The sequence below is a fragment of the Psammomys obesus genome, unplaced genomic scaffold (assembly GCF_907164565.1).
Source record: "Psammomys obesus unplaced genomic scaffold, mPsaObe1.curated_primary_1811, whole genome shotgun sequence".
NCBI classification, from domain to species: Eukaryota; Metazoa; Chordata; class Mammalia; order Rodentia; family Muridae; genus Psammomys; species Psammomys obesus.
This window is the reverse complement of record NW_026596162.1, coordinates 13,997,723-14,013,832: the sequence shown is the minus strand read 5'-3', so window position 1 is coordinate 14,013,832 and position 16,110 is coordinate 13,997,723. Positions and strand designations below refer to the sequence as shown.

The window sequence follows — 16,110 nt, the reverse complement described above, 5'->3', positions numbered from 1 at the left end:
GCCTAGACAGGCTCCATTACATACCCCTCTGAGGGGCTGTACCATCTACTGGGCCTTCCTTCCTTGACTCTTTACAGGACCCATGGCTTACAGCAAAAAAAAAAAAAAAAAAAAAACCCAATATTTAGAGAAGAGCTACTAAAGAACAGAAAATGGTGGCTTTTACTAGTTTTAAAAGAGAAAAGAGCTGGGTGTGGTATCATACACCTATAGTCCCAGCTGACTCTGGGAGGCAGAGTCAGGTGGATCTTTGTGAGGTCAAGTCCAGCCTGGTCTACAAAGTGAGTCCAGGACAGTCAACGCTACACAAAGAAACCCTATCTCAAAGAACCAAAAGAGAGAGAGAGAGAGAGAAGGAATATTTTTTTCCATTTGTTACTTCACACATCTAGGAATTCATTCCAAGAAAACAATGGGCAAAACATACAAAGACACACTGTACAGGGGTGCCACCAAGCTAAGCAGAATCTAATCCCAACACATGAAAATGCAGAACACAATTCATTTTCATTCTGACAGGGGAGTGGCAGAACGGAGCAGAGTCTGGTCTGAGGCAATATGCTGTGTCCCAAAATACTGTGGGAAGGCCTCACAATGGGCCCAGTAGTGCCAGGGCTGACACTGGGGGGGTATGTGCACAGGGGTGACCCGGGCTCACAGTGAAGCCCTCCTGCAGCAGACTGTGGATAACCAAGTCACTCACAAGGTAACCACGCTTTCAGTCCTCCAACACAACATAAGTCTTAGCTCAGCTCTGGGATTTCTGGTCTGTTTGCCTTCACCCTGATCCTAGGGAAGGATCAACCCACAAATTGCTACCTACACATCACCTGGCCCGAGCTGTCTGCCCACCATAAACCATACAAAGGAAACCAAACAAGCTAGCCCCAACCCAGGGATCTGGGACTACAACTCAAGAGTCCAGCCCCTATGGCTCCTTGGGATACACCAATCAACTTGGGAGTTGGGACAAGGACATCTCAGAAGTTTTCCCCAAAGTGTGATGGCTAAGCACTATGGCACAATATTCAAGCCTAGGCCTGCCAGCCTGGGCCCCAACTTTCTTCCTCCACCCAAGCTACCAGCCTGGGGCACAGGAGCAGTCCTGGGCAGCTTTTCAAACACACTATGATGGAGACATCTACCTCTAACTGAGAAGATAGACAGTCACAGGAACAGACTCTACCTCCTGTGTGGCAAATTAAAAACTGAAAAGTACAAGAACAATATGATGGAAGAGGGCTGGTGAGGTAGCTCAGCATGCAAAAGCACCTGCCATCAAGCCTTACAACCTGAGTACTAAAGACCCATGTGCTAGGAGAGAGCTGACTGCAAAAGTCGTCCTTTCACTCCCACATGTGTGTTACGGCACATGCATGCCAGGTACACACACACAAGTAACTTTAAACATGATAAAATAATAAGCATCAGTTTTCAAGTCTGTGTATTAGGTGAAGTGATGGGATGAGGAAGTCCTGCAACAGCCTTCGTGCCTTCAGGGCAGGGCACAGAACAGAGGACTGAGGCAGACGGCAGGGCCTGGGGAAGAAGATGACTACAGACAGGGCAGTAAGGCCAGCCAGAACTAAGAACCAGAGTAAATATTCACTGAGGACAGTCAGTGTGAACCATGGGAAGGGAGCATGCAGAAGGGGAGCAGGAACAATCCCTGACGTGCAGTCTAAAAACAAGCCTGTTCCTACCAGCCAGAGGGATCCCCCAGAGGCTCAAGGAAGAGCATGTCTGGGGCCTGGCAGAATCAACTTCAGTTACACACTGCTGGAGCAGAGCAGAGCAACGTGTAAAAGACAGACTGTGAAAGGATTAATCCACTTCCAAGCCACTACATCCTAGAACAAAGCTCAGAACACATTAAAGACACAAATCCAGCTGCCAACAGGTAAGATCCATGATGAAGACCCAAGGAAGAAAGGATCAGCAGACAGCACACAGCCCTGAGCAGAAGGGCAGGCAGGCTGAGAGTCAAGTACCAGAACCAAATCCCTCAACTCAGAAGCTAAGAGCAAACGGAAGACACAAAAGATCGCAGTAGATCGCTGTAGAACTTCCGTAAAGGAAAAGCAAGGGTCAATAGCAGACACATTGCGCATCAACAGGATTTACCAACTCTGAAAGGCAGCCAAAAGGAAGACCCAAATGAAACATACAAAAAAATAATAAAAGCAAAGCATAACAAACCCAAGAGAGCAACCATGGAGCATATAGCAATCTCAAGGAGCCTACCCATCAACTCAAAGTTCCAGCAACTTTTTGTAGAGACTGACCAGTTCATTCTAAAATCCACAGAGCAATTAAAGAACGCAGAACAGACTAAATGACTTTGAAAGAGCAAGACTATCCCCATCTGCTACCATGACCCAAAGGCACTTCACTGCATAAAGAGACAGAACAACTGACCTGACAAAAATGGCTTTGTGGGAAAGATAACCTTTTAACCAAAAGCTCACGTGTAAGTAGCCCACATCTCTCTCCTCTCTCTCTCTCTCTCTCTCTCTCTCTCTCTCTCTCTCTCTCACTGAACTTCAGAGCTGAACATGGTAGTCAACAATGAAGCATGTAATGCCAGCTACTCAGGAGCCTGAGGCAGGAAAATGGCCTGGGTCCAGGACTTGAGAACAAGCTAGGCAACAGAGAAGATTCCATCTTGGGATAAAAAGAACAAAAAGGCTGGGAGATGTTTCACTGGTTACAACACTGGCCATGTAAGAATAAGGCTGTGGTTTTAAATCCCCGATCTACATTAATGACCAGACGTGGCAGTGTGTGCATCTGTAATGCCAGCTCTCTCTTTTAAAGTATAGGGACTGAAAAATGGCTCCGCAGGTAAAAGCATTTGCCACTCAAGTCTATTAACCTGAGTTCAATTCTCAGACCCATATAAATAAATGTGGAAGAAGAGTCAATTCCAAAGTTATCCTCTATCTTCTATACACATGCTGTGGCACACACGCGCGCGCGTGCGCGCGCACACACACACACACACACACACACACACACACACACAGAGAGAGAGAGGATAAAATTTTAAAAATTAAATATGGTACATTTATATAATGAAGTACTACTCTCAGTGAAAAAGAAGTATTGATATAACAATATAGATACACCTCAAAGTCACCTTAGTGAAAAAACCAGTGGGAAAAATATTGTTCAGTTCTCTTTATCTCAAACTAAAAAATGCAAGCTAAGTGGAGGTTCAGTGAAATACAGAAGGAATAGGAATGACCAGAGTCAAGCTCATGTCCTTGATTTTGCTGATGGTCTCATGAACATATGCTTATATAAAAGTTTATGCTGAACATCCCCAATGCATGAAGCTCACTAATGCTGTCTAAGGAAACTATGTGGGTGTTTCTGAAGTGTTGTACCCCTCACTTAGAGTGTATGAATCTACGAGACATAGCCCCATCCCTGAGGCCACCACCTCCAGTGTACAGGCTTGGAGGCTGGAGGTCAGACAGGAGATATCTGTCTGGTCACATTTCTTTTGACCCTTTCAGACGCCAGAGCATACAATCCTATGCAACCTTTCAAATCCATCTCAAATGCTGCTGCACCCAGGCTCACCCTCCCATTCTCTTGGTTGTAGGCTTCCTTTTGTCCTCGAAGGGAGTTCCTATCTGAACTGAGGGTTGTTAGGGGATAGCTGTTTATGTGTTTGTACATTTCCGTCTCATCCTGTGGACCTCCCAAGTCGGAGATGGGAGCCTTTATCTACCCTGGTGTCAGGATCCAGTCCCTGTGCTCCAGATGCAGCCTCTAGCCTGCCGTTGCCACAAACTTCCCCAGCTGCTTCAAGGAAGGAAGACAGGAAGTAGACAGCTCTCCTCCAGTCTCAACCAGAGGGTGCTCTGTGCTGTAAGGGGCAGGAGCAGCAGTGCTCTGGAGACGTCTCTTAGGGGCCACCCGGGCAGATGCAGTTCCCAACACAGGCTCCTAACCCACGTCCTGCCTACTGCTCTGAAGTTGCCCAGGTTCAGCAAGACCCAACACGGCCAGGAGTGCTGGAGCATGAGGTCATGGCCAGTCAGGCGCCTTCAAAAGGAACACGTCTGCTTCTGGCCAACACAGCCCCCTGGGACGCTGGCTTCAAGGTCAGACACACCCATGTAGCTATGGTGCAATCACCCATGCCTACAAGGAACCAGGCCAATCATGACTTCAGCAGCAGGATCATCCTCAGAGATGGGACTTGGGATAGTCTGTGGGACCCTAGTGGGACCCCAGTGGGCCTGTCAAATGTGACTAAGACAGGAGACGAGAAGCTCTGGGTAGGAAGAAAAATCACAGTGGCCCTAAGGGGCAAATTTCAAACCAAGCACGGTGAGAAGAGTACCACAGGTAAGAAAACAGCATGAGCAATGATATGGATGGGACCAGGGGACAAGGAAGACAAAAGGCTTGGGCAGGAAGGGCAGTTGAAACTAGACCCTGGAAGAAGGTCGGTGCAGGTGGGGCAGCAAGACACAGGCTGGGGTCTACAAGAGCTCAATGCCTACTATTCATGGAACCTACCAGATGACTGCAGCTGTACAAGAGGACTACAAGGCTAATTCCCAGGGCTGGATATGAGGATGTCCAGCCCTGTTTTGAGAGAACATGGGTACCAAGCCAGGGTTATCCACAACCAGCCTACTAATTAAAAGGATGAGGACTTAGAGATCAGTATCTACCCCTCACCATCTTTCCCTATTTGGCCAGGTCCAAAGGACCCCACAAGGTTCCTGCTTTAGAGTCAGGCAGAATGGCAACTTGGCTCTCTACCAATGCCTATAGGAGATTTCCTTACCTACAAAGAGCCCCAACCACTTACCACTATCCAGAGAGTAATGTAATGTGGCCATCTCACTGAGAGCTACTCTTCTGTACCAGCAGTACAGACTGCGGACTGACCCTTCAAACAGATAATATGGTGGAGGGGGTGGGGGGGGGTTAAAAACAGGAACTGAATAGGAATAGGAACTGAACACAAGCCCTCTGTACCTCACACTATCCATGGGGGCCTGGGTCCCTAGGGAAGACTTATACTAACAAACCAGGAAGAGTCTTCCAGGAGGGCTATCCCAAAGAATTCTTCCTAAACCAGTTTAAACATATACTGCAGCAGGCATGATGCTTGGTAAGCCAGGGAGCCAGCCTCTGCAATCTAATGAGACAAGACTTGTTCCAAGAAGCAGATTCCACAACAAAGCCAAGATCCTCCAAGTCTTTGTCTGGGCTGATCCAGCACTGCCTACCCACAGACTGTGGGTTCCACACTTGTCCCAAAAGGGCCACCACGCCTGTATCAGGCTGGGCCTGGAATCTCAGCCATCCCTAAGCTGTACCAGCTGCCCATCCTGGCATGCCTGCTGGGCAGGGCCCTTCTACCACCTGCTGAAATGGAGATGCTGTTTGGTTCCTGGTGAGGCTAGAGAAGCAGAGAAGGTATGCTTCTCATCTGCTCCCAACCAGAACACACAGAAAAGGGACATGGGGCCAATCACAGCACCTGTCTTTGTATCTAGGCCTGTTAAAATTAGAGCCAAAGGCTGGCACATGCATCCTATTAACCTTTAACAACTGCATTTAGTGGTACTGCATGCCTGGCCTCCGATGGGCACCCATGGTGCAAATGTTGTATAGTATCAGGACCCCAGGACGCTCACAGACTGAAGGAGCCGCCATCCACTCACAGACACAAGCCAGTGGCTGCTACAAAGGGGACTCCAATGTCCTAAAGGCCTGGAAAAGAGCTGAGGTGGCCAGGAAGAGAGACACTGCCCTGGGAGGCACCACTCTGATGGGCCTGTAGGCCTTGCTCCACCCTGGGCAGCTCCATGTGGCTGCTCAGGGTCATGCATTACCACAATTCCACAGGACACCACACGATATCAACTCTTACTAAATTCAAGATGGAGCCCTGGATACTAAGCTGGTAGAGACACAAGCTCAGCACCATTCATTTAGAGAAAGAATTTACAGCATTAAGAGATTAAATGTATAAGCAAAGTTTGATTAAACCTGTGCTGACTGGAAGAGGCTAGTATACAACACGTAAAATTGTTAAGTAGGTAGTAGGAGCATCAGGGACCTCCCCTGTAGGACAGCCACAATCTTCCCAAACAGAGCTGTTTGTAAGAGAAACTATCAGAAATGGCTGTGAACCATGTAGTGATCTAAAATAGGAAGAAGCTGCTAGCATGTTTGTGCGCTCCAGAACAAATATATTTTCATGTTTTTTATGAATCTAAAACTGTTCTGAAAAAATAAACACAACAGAAAAACTATGTCATCATGTACCCAAACACACAAAAATGAAAAAAGAAAATAATCTCTTAATTATGTCTGTGTCAGGAAAGGCATACAGAACCAAACAACAGGAAACAGAATAAACAAAAAATAGAAACATCTTATCAACACTCAGGGATGGCTGTCCAGCAGGACTGTGCAGGGGAAAGGCAGCCACTAAAAATAAACACTAATGATAAAAAGAGCTGTTCCTTGTCTCTGAACAAAGTAGCAAGCGAAAACCTCACACAGCAGAGATGGACACAGAAAACAAAATGCAAAGTAACCATTAGTATGTCCTTTTACTCAGTAGCAACCGCTGAGGTTGACAAATGTGCAGGCAGCACCCCAGACTGGGGAGCTATTTAAGAGCTGAGTTCCCACATCCATGGCTCCACCACCCTTCCTTGGGCAAACCACATAGTAGGACTTGGACACCCGAGTCGAGGACCTGGGTCCCTGGCCACTACCTCATCCACTCAGATGGGAGCACCAAAAGAATCTCAGCAAATCTTCCCTTCCAAATGGCAGGTGCTCAAAGACCAATCCCATGCTGATCATGGAATTGACAACTCAGCAAACCCAATAAACAGAACCTGCTTTAAGAATTATTCAGTCATGAGAAGACCATGTCTGGAACTCAAATGTGGATAAGCAAAATGCACATTTAGTGTGTGCTAAGGAACATGATAGGCCAAAGCATAAGTAAGCCACGTCAGGAGATGGACTATCAACTGCCACACATAATTATTTAAAGGAATTTAAAAAGGGATTCCCCCAAAATGAATTAAAAGTAAGATAAATAAATAACAAATCTTCAAAGTAAATTGTTCGGTTAGGAATACATAATTTTAAATGTATAATCTCTACCTCAAAGCACATAATCCACAGATGCCAATTTCAATAAAAGTGACATTTATTCAGTGAAAATTATAAACACAGTAATAAGAAAGGTTAAATATTAGTGAGCTAAAATTATCTCTCAATGTCATGCAATTCTTTTCATATGGATACCACAGGTACAGAGCCTTGGATCCTTTGATGATTTCTTTAGACTGTGAAGACATTTACCTAGAAATTCTGCAAACAAATATTCTCCCTGTCCATTAAAAATGTTTTGTATGTTTTTGTGTTATTGAGACAGGGACTCCTGTATTGCAGATTGGCCTTGAACTTGCTATGTAGCCAAGTAGGACTCTGAACTTCCTGATCCTGTTTGCACCTCTGGCCTGCTGGGCTTTGCATAGTCACCCTGACTAATGTGGAACTGCAGATGGAATCCAGGGCTTTGTGTGCACTAGAGAAGCACTCTCCCAACTGAGCCGCATCCTCAGGAGCCACACACAGCCCACATTTTAAAGACACAGCCCATCCATGGACAGCCATCTTTTGAATTCAGTGAAATTGAACCCAATGTGTTTTTTGGGTACATTTATAATTGTGTAACAACTATCACTAACACCCCTCTTCAGAGAGAAAGCCTGTCCCCATTAGTGATAACTATCCAGCTCCCATTTCCCAGAGTCAGAAAACCAACAATCTATTTTCTGATCCTATAAATTTGTCTATTTCTGGACATTTCATGAAGTTCATATATTATTGGTCTTACGTGGCTTCTTTTTTTCATGTAGTACATTTTTCTGGTCCATGAATGCTATAAGCTTTTATCAGCACTCAATTCCTTTTTATAGATTCATATTATTCTATGGTACAGCAAGACCACATGTTTATCCATTGATCATGTATGAACATTTGTGTTGTTTCTCTTTCCAGGCCATCAAGAATAACAGTACTGGGTGGTGGTGGTGGTGCACACCCTTAATCCCAGCACTTGGGAGGCAGAGGCAGGTAGATCTCTAAGTTTGAGGCCAGCCTGGTCTACAGAGCAAGTTCCAGGACAGCCAGAGCTCCACAGAGCCCCTGTCTTAAAAAAACAAACAAAGAATAATAGTACTATGATCCACTTAAAAGTCTTTGAGGAATTTTTGGTTTTGTTCATTTGAGACTTTTGCCTTTCAACATTTTCAGACAAAGTCTTTCTACGTAGCCCAGGCTGGCCTGAACTCGCTATATAGCCCAAGCTGGCCTTGAATTTGCGATTCAGCTGCCCTATCTCTCGAGTGCAGGAATCACAGGCATGTGCCATGATGCCAGGCCTTCACCTGTACATTTTTGTGTAGATGTGTATTTTAAGTCTCTTGGTCATCTGTCATGATTTGAATGTTCATGTGTTTCAACAAGATGTCCCTAGCTAGTTGGTGATATCTGGAGAGGCTCTGGAACTGTTAGAAGGTGGCACTACCTAAAAGGGAGGGATCACTGGGGACAGGACTTGGCCATAACTCAACTCTGCTTCAGGTCAAAGATCCCTCTCCTCTCAGTCTTCTAAACTGTGACCAGCTGTGCTACAAGCGCCTGCCACCAAGCATGAAGCCACAGCTGCCATAATGGATTGTTCCTGAATCATGGGTCAAAAAAATAAAGCCCTCCTCCCTGAATTGTTCCGTCGGGCACAAATAGAGCACATGGCTGGGGGGGCAGCCAGGTTACACTGTAGCTCCAGGATGGCTTTCTTCAAGGAACCAGACTGTTTCCCAGGGGCTACACCCTGTCCACTCCAGCTGCAGAGATGGGCATCTAGTCTCGCCACATGCAGGCCACATTTGTTGTATGTCTTTGACAACAAACACCAGGTTGAGGTCTCTTCATTTTATTATTAGTAGGAATAGCGCCTACCAGTGTGTAGGTCTCCTTAGGCACTTTACTGCACTCAGCCCTACCTCAAGATTCTAAGAACTCCTGGTCGGGAGGCAGACACCCAGGTGAGGTCAAGGCTGTGTCAGGGCAGAGCACAACTAGATCTGAGCGGTTGCTCCCCCAACTGCTGTTTCCTTCCTCAGCACTGTGTTAGAGCTGCTGCCTGACAGTAAAGGGTACGCACTGTGATTCTTGAGAACAAGAAAGATGCTCAAAGGGACACCCAACAAAGGTCCTCACAACTCTTTATGGTCTTCAATAGTCAGAACATGAGAACCATCCATGGAGAAGGCAAACATCTCTGCAAAGGGGCTACTGCACCGATCAGAATGGCTACTTTTAAAGCCAATGGCAACGCCATAGGCCCGCAGTGAAGAAAGTAAGGGTAAGCACTCTGCACATAGCTGTGCCGTCTGTCTGTGGGCTTCCCCTCCACCGCCCAGCCATTCTGCCCTGAAAAGGGTATCCAGCATCCACCCAAATGTGGTCTATTTGACACTGGATGAGGAAAGTATGGTACACCCCCAGGCAATCACCATGCAGCAAGAAATGTGAACAACCTACAGGCACCACAAGAATAATCAACTTCACAAAATAATGCAGTGAACACACCTAAAACAAGCAACATGTGGATCCACGAGAAACACCAAAGCAAGCAAGATCAACCCATGGTGTCCGCAACTCATGAAGACCCAGAAAGCTGCTGCAGAAGGCTGAGCACACATGCCTTCTTGCTCTCTCATTGGCCGCATTCAGTGTGATGAATCATTGGGCTGTACAATTGCAAAGTGAAAGCTCTCTAACTTTAAAAACTAATACAGGGGCAGGGGAGTGAAGAGATGGCTCAGGAGTTAAAAACTTGTTCTTGTGGAGGACCTGGGTTGGGTTCCCAGCACCCGCATGACAACTAACAACCACCTGTAACTGTAGTTCAGAGGGTCTGCACGCTCTTCTGGCCTCAGCAGGTGCTGCATACATGCACACAGCTACACACAAACACACCTAAGTAAAATAAATTCTTAGTCTTTTCAAACTACCATGACTGAAACTTTACAGCAAACAGAAAGTCCATTACGTTCCAATAAAGATAACCTGGGCCAGTGAGCTGTTTAATGAATGAGAGCACCTGTCACCAAACCTGATGACCTGAGCTTGGTCCCCAGAACCCACATGACAGCAGAGCACCACTCCCAAGTTGTCATCCAACCTCCACAGACATGCACATACATGTGTGTGCTTGTGTGAGTGCGCACACACATACATAAATGTAAAGAATAACACAACAGCAGGGACAGGGTACCTAAGGTGTTACTGGACACACAAGCATGGAGCTGTGGCCATTCCAACTGGAATGTAAAAAGAAAGGGAGCCAACACACACATGCATCTGCATGTCTGTGCACTGTGTAATTATACTTAAAGGTTAATAAAACCCCAAGCCAAATAAATGCACCTAAAGTCGGAATCCACTCCATGGAGTTCATTACCACTGAGTAATGAAATAGATGGCATCACAGGCAAGGTGAAAGATCCCATTTTCATAAATGCACTTTCAACAAAAAACTGATATAAGAACATAAAACTAGCTAGGCATAGTGGTTCAGGGCTTTAATCACAGCACTTGGTAAGCAGAGACAGGCAGATCTCTTGAGAGCCTGGGGCCATCCTGGTCCATCTAGCAAGTTCCAGGAGAACCAGAGCCAACAATGAGACCTTGTCCTAAAAACAGCACAGAACCAGACATGGTGCTGCACACCTATAATCCTAGCACTTGGGAGGCAGGGCAGAAAGGTTTCAAGTTCAAGGCCACCTAATGAAAGACACAATCTCGAAAAAGAATAAACTGGACAGGAAACAGTGCTAAAAGAAAAAAATGGACTGCAGGTTCACAGTACATAATGCGCACCAACTCACCCCGTAGACAAATGCACAGACAGCAACAAAGCACCAGCAGAAAGGGTGAACTATGTAGATCTGGATGGGGCATAGAGGGAAGATAGAGCTACTGCCTTTTCCATCCTGGTAACCAACTGGATCCAAAACAGGAAGGCCTGAGGCCTGTGAGAATTCCATTCGAGCACTGGACACAAGTGGGCAGAACAGCACAGTGGGAGGTGGGGCTGTCCAAACACAGCAGGAGCAGATTCTGAGGCAGCTTTACTGGGTTGGCTACGTTGAAGTGTGCTCTCCCAACTTCCAGTCACATCAGCTCTACCTGCCTTGGGCTACAAAATATGGAGACAACTCAGGCTTATTATAAGCACAGGCTTGTTCCAGCTCTGATGAAGACCCAAAAGACAACGACAGTAGCTGTTAAAACCCTTAGGTATCATACATGCAGGCAAAGCACGCATACACACAAAATAAAATAAATCTGAAAAGATATTTTAAAAGGTAAACAAGAATGGTCCCAAAGAAGAAAACCAATATTTTTCAGGGTCACTGCACTTCAGTTTGCCCTGACAGAAGCTCACTAGCTCCTCACAGGAATAGGAATACTAAGTCCTTCTAGAACTGAGAAAACAGCTCTGAGAACACGTCTCCAAACAAGTTTCCCCAAGACAGTCTGACAGAAGGAGCAAAAAGTCAGACACTTATGAGCCAGAAGTCACAGAGCCTGACCAACTCCTGCTTGTTTCACAGAATGCTCTAGGGAACAGGAACCATCTCATTCCAGAGCAGGAAGACCTGTGGTGTGGCCTGGATCCTGAGACGCTTGGACTCAAGCAGCAGGAAGGCCTATTTCAGATGAAGCAAAACAAGCCCAGAGTCTCACCCAACTTCCCACAGAAAATCAATTCCCTCTTGACACCTAGCCCTGCCTCCCTAGACACAGGTAGCAGGCAGCAAAGCAGGAAGTGAAGGAATCTCCTCACTGGCAGCCTGCCCTCAAATGCATGGACGGGAAAGGAGCTATACCATCCCCTAAGGAAGATGCAACAGATGCATGCATCACCACAAAGCTTGGTGCATGGTCCACAGGGGCTGCTGTTCGCTCCCAGCATGCACGCATACACCATGGGGGCTGAGAGGAACCACATATTGAGTGGGTCTCTGGTCACTGCAGCAGAACAGATGGTCCTGTGTGTAGACCTTCATGAGAGTCAGTTGTAGCTACTTATGTGTGTCACGTGTGTCTCAATTTTAAAAATGAGAAGTAGGACAGGAGAGATGGCTCCATGAATGTGCTGCTCTTGCAAAGAACCTGAGTTCTGTCCCCAGCACTCACACCAAACAGCTTACAACTGCCTGTACCCCAGCACTGGAGAATTCAACTCCCTCTTCTGGTCTCCATGGGCACCTATGTTCACATGCACATGTCCAAACATAACACACACATACCTTTTTTTTTTTTTTTTTTTTTTTTTTAATGAGACAGGGTTTCTCTGTGTAGACCTGGCTGTACTCAATTTCACTCTGTAGACCAGGCAGGCCTCAAGCTAAAAGATCCGCCTGCCTCTGTTCCCCGTCCACCAAGTGCTGAAATTAAAAAACATGCACCACCACTGCCCAGCCAGATAAACATAATTTAAAAATAAAATTTTTTAAATTTTTATTTATTTATTTGATACATATGGGTGTTTGTGTGCATGTATATCTGTGTACTGCACATGTCCCTGGTACCCTTAAAAGCCAGAAAAGGTCACCTAGTCACTGGAACTAAAGTTATAAACTGTTGGGAGCTTCCATTAGGGTGCTAGGAATTAAAACTAGGTCCTCCAGAAGAGCAGCCACTGCTCTTAACCACCATCTCCCCAGCACCAATAAATAAATCTATGAAAACTATCATCTGAATAGCAGCTCACTATAGGACAGACACCCTTTGGGGTCAGAGGATGCCCTAAAAATACAGCCTGGTTTAAAACAAAACTCAATTCTCCCTCACAAGAATTCAGACGAATCCCAACAGTGAGCACAGGGTCTCCAAGCAGCCTCTAACGAAAGCCCACCAAGCTCCCATAGAAAGAAAGAGCTTTCTGGGTGGCTGAAAAGAGCCCTGTGACTTCCATCCTGCAATTCAATCAGGCCATATCTCAGAACAGAGTGTCAACAGAGGCCACAAAAGGGACTTCTCCTGTCAAGAGTATGGCCACTGTCTTTACTCAGTATGAAGAGTCAGGCAGTTCTGTAAAGAAGCACTTAGCCTCAGACCCTCCTCCAGGGAAGTGGACCTGCATGCTGGTGACCCCTTCCAAAGCCCCTGCACACTCCTGGAAGAGGCCTTATCCTCTAGCATCTTTCTGAGCATAGTTCATGATGTAAGATTGGCCATAGGGTCAGCGGGGAGGGCTAGGCCTACTTATGCAGTGAGAGAGAGTCCAGCAGCAGTCCCAGAACAGCAGAATGTTCTCTAGGCCAACACCACTGCCAACCAATGCAGAAATTGAGGCACGACTATCTCGACAATGCACAGCGAGAGGCTGCCTAGTGCACTAAAATGGCAAGGAGCATGTGCCTCCTCAGCAGATGCAGAAACGGATGGGGATAAAACTCAGGATACGGGTAACAAATAGGTGACATATGAGGACACAGCTGTGTAACGGCAGATGGAGATGGCAAGTCCAAGATGCTGAGGATACAGGGTGGGACTGCGTAGGCTGGTCTTGGAAGAGGGGCATCTCCTCTTTCCTACCCCCACCACTGGCTGTACATTCACCCTAGTGACTGAGGAGTAGCAGGAGTAGCTCCCAGGCTAGCCCTCTCCTAGGTCTTCCTCATTTCCACTAGTTATGTCCCAGGCTCATGCATACTCCAAAGATGGGCACAAGGTGTCCTGGACAGCCCCTGGTATCCAGGGATCAGTTAACAATCAGTGGATAATGGTGGCAAGTTTCAGAGACAGGAATTAAGTTCCCACTTAGAGCCCTGAATTATTTCAGAAGCATCAATACCAATGAGGATTTAATCATCCTGGGTGTGGTCTGAGTTTGGAATATTTTAAAGTCCCACATGATCTTGTGTGTAGGCAGATCTGGGCACACGGACCTGCCAACTCCTTTAAAGGGACCCTAGGGACATCATGGGAGACCCTACCCCACCCCAACCCCAGCCAGCTGTTTATACCCACTCCTACTGGCTGAGAAGGTTCTAAGGAGGACTTTCAATAGACATTCTCCACAATTGTTTAAAGGACACTTCCTGAGCACAGACACAGACAACTCTGAGCACAAGGGGCCCAGAAACAGAGAGAGGAAAAAGGGGTTTCATCATGTGCCTTATACACTTTACATCCCCATTTAAGCAAACTGGGGCTCGGAAAAGCTAGACACTTCACCTCAGGGCATCACCAGGGATTTTTGTTTTGTCGTATTTTTAACTTTCAAAACACATCTCTGTCTTTGCAGCAAAGTCCCTATGAGAAAGAGTAAGGGCTTCCAGGAAGGTGAGGAGCCATGTGGGCACAATGACCATCTACCTCTGCCCAACCTCATAGCCCAGCAGGACTCAGACATCAAATGGCAGGTGTTCAGGAGGCCACCAAGCCCAGGCCTCTCCAAAGACACAACAGCAGCAAGAAGCTAAGGCAGCCGACACATGGCTTCCTCTCCCCAAGGAGCCCTATGCTTACAACTATGATGCTCATTAGGACCAGGGGCCCGGAGGGACCCCAAAACAGCATAGGGATGCACTGCTTTTTGTCTGTTAGAACCCTCCACTCCCTATGAGGACCGTGTCAATCCACATGGGCCATTCCATTGCCAGCTGAGAACCCCAGCTGCCCTGGGCAGTGTCCAAATGTTAAGCTGCTTTTAGAAAACTGGGGATTCATCCCTGGGCAGAAGGGATTTAGCCAGAATTGGGTGCCATTTAGAGAAGATTACACCCTAATTGCCCTGGTGTCAGCAGGCAGGCTCCTGCCAGCTGAGCCCTGGGACTGGCAGAGATCTCTAGAGACCCTGACTTCCCTATCCAAGGACACAGAGCCCTGCAGTGGGGCCTGGGGACCAGCCATCATCTTCCACAGCAGCTGGCCCAGCACAGGACTTCCATTTAGCAGTCTGTGGTCAGGACAGGAGGAGGGGCCTAGAGGCCCTACGGGCAGCATCCAGCTCACATCTCTTCCGGGCCAGATGAAGACAACTCCACAGGCAGGCAGAGCAGCCTGAACCAGGCTCGGCTACAGACCACAGGTACATGTGGCAGCAGCCACTTTTCTTACTGTCTCTAGCCCTCATTACATTCCTTCACCTCAGTAGCCTATTTTAGCAAGAGAAATCAGTCAGGCTCATGGTTAGAAAATGACAGGAGAATATCAAGGACAGGCCATCTCCACCCAGGCCCTAGAGGGTTTCTCACTATAGGACCAATAAACAAGAAAAGAACCCAAGAGAGATGAGAGACCATCACAGGCTGTAGAAGCAGATACGCTCCATTTTCTAGTTCTGAAGGTTCTGGAGTTGAGCCTGTGTACCTCATGCAGCTCTGCAGCACTGTCTCAGGATGGAGTGGTGACGTGTACCTTGGCTGCACATCCAACCCTGGTCCTCTATGGACACAAGGGACTTGCATACCTTGAAGTGATTTCATTAGCTCAGATTAAAGCATGCTGGGAATGTGTGTCCTAAATTGGAGTGACCATGGCTGTTTCCTCCAGTCCCCATGCTGTACCATGCCTTGGCCTTGTCAAGTCACCCTGGGGAGCCTTCCATTCCTTCTCATGCTGTCACATGACCCTCACAAACCCGTCGCCCTGGACATCCTCCTCTAGAGGCTACACAACTGTATCATAGTCTGTTTTAGCTTAACAAGTTTGTCCCCCACAATGCAGCAGCTCTGGGAGGTGGGTCACAGGAGGGAAACCTTCATGAATGATGGGTGCCACACACCTGTTTCCCCTCTGCTCTACACCATGAGTTGAGCAGCACCAGGCCCTCATCAGAAGGCCAGCAAGTCCAGGTGCTGTGCTCTTGGACTTCCCAGCCTCCAGAACCATATGCTCAAATAAGACCCTTTGCTTTTGATATTCTGTTAAAGTAATAGGAAGAGGACTAAGAGGCAGTCCGACTATAATAACAAGAACCGTGGTTGCAGCTACAGCTGCAGCCAGAGCTACAATGCAAAC

General features: G+C 47.0%; 1 protein-coding gene across 2 annotated transcripts in view; it reads right to left on the bottom strand.

The window, feature by feature from the left end:
* The window catches only part of Bicd2 (BICD cargo adaptor 2), a 45,529-nt gene that overhangs the window by 19,813 nt on the left and 9,606 nt on the right, over positions 1-16,110 (bottom strand). The gene's annotated exons all lie outside the window — the stretch shown is intronic.